We start from the raw sequence: 4,529 nt of genomic DNA on the forward strand, positions 1-4,529 counted from the left end.
ATCTAGCTTTGAACTTTTCAATGGATCCATCAGGTCTTCTTTTCCTTTTGAAGATCCATTTAAGTTTTATAGTTTTGTTTTCCACCAGATTCGATTCTACCACCACAGCAGCAATGATTTCACCGTTCTCCACCAAATTGGATTGTCCGGTAGGCTTTGAGTTTGCATTCTGATTTGAATTCTGCTGGTTCTTCCTTTGGTAACATTGAAATGCTCTGTGCCCGGGTTTTCCACACACAAAGCATTCAATCTTTCGCTTTTGGACCTTTCCATGTTTGAAGGACTTATTCTGGTTGAAGCCTTTCTGGGACTTAGTTGCATTGTCTTTTGATCTGTCTTTTGGAATCACAGCAGATTCAACCACATTAGCATTAATAGAAACAGAAATAGAGGAAAGCTGCTTATCTTTAATTCTGTTTGCTTCTTCAGTTCGCATATGACTAACAAGCTCCTGAAGGCTGAAATCTTTCTTTTTGTGCTTCAGGTGGTTTCTGAAGTCACTCCAGGAAGGAGGAAACTTCTCCAGCAGAACGTTGGCTTGAAGCATGTCGCACATATTCATTCCCTCACTGAGAACCTCAGCAACCAGATTCTCATATTCGTGAATCTGATCAATGATCGGTTTCTGATCAACCATCTGATAGTGTAGCCACCTGCCAACAACATACTTTCTTTTTCCAGCATCATCAGACCCATACTTATCTTTTAATGAGACCCAAATTTCTTTCGCAGACCTTTTGTTCACAAATATATCGAACAGTGGGTTCGACATATGATTTAGGAGATGTCCTCTGACTGTTTTGTTATCTTTTTCGTATTTAGCAGACTGGTTATCGTATTGCTGAACAATAAGGGACATAGCAGGACCGTTTGGGTCGACAGGGGGATCAGAAAGAACAACATAATCAAGGTCTAATTGTTCAAAAAATATAAGCATTTTCTGAGACCATCTTTTGTAATTGAGACCGTCTAATGGCTCTAATTTTGAGAGATCGGAAATATTTTTCGAGATTAGAGCAGACATGATGACGGACAGAAATATTCGTTTTCAAATTGTAAGTACAAAAGAGGAACAGAATAACTTATCGGAATGCAAACGCTGTGTCGTGGACAGAACCACTGCGTTGAAAACGATTACGGCAGACTCTGGTGCAATCTGGAAGTCCGATCGTCAACCAAGGTTAACACAGCAAGCGCCGTCCTAGTGCACTCTAGGGCGAAGTTTTGGAACAGCAAGTTTTGAATGCCCAGAGAAGAAATATTGATTGGTGATGAAAATCGTAATTGTGTGTAAAAACTATATATCCAGAAACTCTTTTTACTGAAGTTGAAAAACTGAACGTTGTAGTGGGCAACGTTGTGGAGAGAATAACGTAGTGTTGAGTAAGAATAGGGATAGTGGAGATAGATTTGTAACTTCTTTAGAAATAGTCAAAAGGTTTAAAATATTAAAAGGCCAAAAATAAAATTCGGGCCCAGTCCAGTCGGGACGGGCGGGCGAACGAGCGCGCGCGTGTGGTTTATTTTGTAAAACCCACTTAACACAATTTAATAACACATAAAGCCCAACCCAATTTAAACCTTTCAACTTCCTCACAAGTTTCCCATGTGGGATACATAAAGTAGCAAGAGTAGTGGCAAATGACTAAAAGGCTATTTTCCTATTTCCCTTAAATCTCCAACATGATATCCCTGCTCTTCCTTGTTAGGGTTTTAACAAAGATCTAACCTTCTTGTAGGGATTGATTGCAACTATACTTCCTTTCATTGATTAATTTATTTGTTTTTCATACTTATCCTTTTACTCTTTCATTTCTATGTATTTTCTTTATAGCTATCTCCCAATATTTTATAAATTATTCTTTCCATTAATTATCTAATGAGTGTGTGATAACTAATTATGATTGAAATTTAAAAACTGAATTTATCCGGATTGATTATAATTTATGTTTAAATAGTTCTTGAATATTATCAATGATGATAATCATCCAAATTAAAAAAAGGAAATAAGCATCCGGATAAGAAGGTAAAACATTCTAATAAATAATATTAAATAAAATATTATAAATATTTTTTTGGTTAGAAAATATTATAAATATTAGATTCTGAAATATAAATTATGGATCATGTACCCTAATTTATATGGCCCACAATCTATATATAAAAGTTTTGATTTCTTGTACAGGAGCAATAACAATTTTTTATTTTATTACAATAATAACAATTCTATATAAATCTATATTATATATATGGTAAATTCTATGGTTACAAGATTGGAAAAAAAGTACTTATACTTTGTTTTAGTATCCAATAGTAATTGGACATGTATTAATAAAAATAAGGTTAATTAAAATTAATAAAAAAAAGGTAACCTGCTATAGCAGGTAATATTTAATTATAAAATTTTTAAAGATTATTAATTACAAGGTAAATAATATATGAATCCCTATATTTTAATCTAATCACTATTTAATCATTATATATTAATAATATACTATTCAGTCCTTAATTTTAGCTCAATTCAACAGTTTAGTGCCTTGTAGAGGGATTAATCTATTCAATAATTTAAAAAATTAAGTTACAAAATTGTTGATTAAAATAAAAAATAAGAAGCAAACAATATATTATTAAAATACGAGAACTAAACAATATGTTAGATATTTAACATAGGGACTGATAAAATAAAAAATTTACGTAAAACTCTAATTTCACAAGATTTGTGAATTTGTTTCTCCTAAAATAAAAAGGTTAACTAAATTTAGCAAAAATATACGTAAATTATATCTAAAAATAAAATATTTACGTAAAGTTCAAAGGTTTTATGTAAAACTTAAATTTTCACAAGGTTTGTTGATTTTTTCTCCTAAAATAACAAGGTTTGGTAAATTTCGTCAAACCTTACGTAAATTATGTCTAAAAATAAAAGATTTACGTAAAATTCATAAGTTTTACGTAAAACTCTATTTTGACAAGGTTTCTGAATTTTTTATCCTAAAATAAAAAGATTACGTAAATTTAGTCAAACTATACGTAAATTATATCTAAAAATAAACTATTTACGTAAAGTTCAAAGGTTTTACGTAAAACTCTAATTTTCACAATGTTTATGGATTTTTCTCCTAAAGTAAAAGGGTTACGTAAATTTAGTCAAACCTTACGTAAATTATGTCTAAAAATAAAAGATTTACGTAAAATTCAAATGTTTTAAGTAAAACTCTATTTTCACAAGGTTTGTGAATTTTTTTCTCCTAAAATAAAAAGGTTACGTAAGTTTAGTCAAACTATACGTAAATTATATCTAAATATAAACTATTTACGTAAAGTTCAAAGGTTTTACATAAAACTCTAATTTTCATAAGGTTTGTGGATTTTTTCTCCTAAAATGACAAGGTTACGTAAATTTAGTCAAAACTTACGTAAATTATGTCTAAAAATAAAAGATTTATGTAAAATTCATAGGTTTTACGTAAAACTCCATTTTCACAAGGTTTATGGATTTTTTTCTCCTAAAATAAAAAGGTTACGTAAATTTAGTCAAACTACACGTAAATTATATCTAAAAATAAAATATTTACGTAAAGTTCAAAGGTTTAACGTAAAACTCTAATTTCCAAAGGTTTGTGGATTTTTTCTCCAAAAATAACAAGGTTACGTAAATTTATTCAAACCTTACGTAAATTATGTCTAAAAATAAAAGATTTACGTAAAATTCATAGGATTTACGTAAAACTCTATTTTCACAAGGTTTGTGAATTTTTTAATCCTAAAACAAAAAAAGTTACGTAAATTTAGACAAACTATACATATATTATATCTAAAAATAAAATATTTACGTAAAGCTCAAAGGTTTTACGTAAAACTCTAATTTTCACAATGTTTGTGGATTTTTCTACTAAAGTAAAAGGGTTACGTAAATTTAGTCAAACCTTACGTAAATTATGTCTAAAAATAAAAGATTTACGTAAAATTCATAGGTTTTACGTAAAACTCTATTTTCACAAGGTTTGTTAATTTTTTTCTCCTACAATAAAAAGGTTACGTAAGTTTAGTCAAACTATACGTAAATTATATCTAAAAATAAACTATTTACGTAATGTTCAAAGGTTTTACATAAAACTCTAATTTTCATAAGGTTTGTCGATTTTTTCTCCTAAAATGACAAGGTTACGTAAATTTAGTCAAACCTTACGTAAATTATGTCTAAAAATAAAAAATTTATATAAAATTCATAGGTTTTACGTAAAACTCTATTTTCACAAGGTTTCTGAATTTTTTTCTCCTAAAATAAAAAGGTTACGTAAATTTAGTCAAACTATACGTAAATTACATCTAAAAATAAACTATTTACGTAAAGTTCAAAAGTTTTACGTAAAACTCTAATTTTCATAAGTTTGTGAATTTTTCCTCCTAAAATGACAAGGTTACGTAAATTTAGTTAAACCTTACGTAAATTATGTCTAAAAATAAAAGATTTACGTAAAATTCATAGGTTTTACGTAAAACTCTATTTTGACAAGGTTTCTGAATTT

The sequence above is a fragment of the Euphorbia lathyris genome, chromosome 2, assembly GCF_963576675.1.
Source record: "Euphorbia lathyris chromosome 2, ddEupLath1.1, whole genome shotgun sequence".
Taxonomy (NCBI): domain Eukaryota; kingdom Viridiplantae; phylum Streptophyta; class Magnoliopsida; order Malpighiales; family Euphorbiaceae; genus Euphorbia; species Euphorbia lathyris.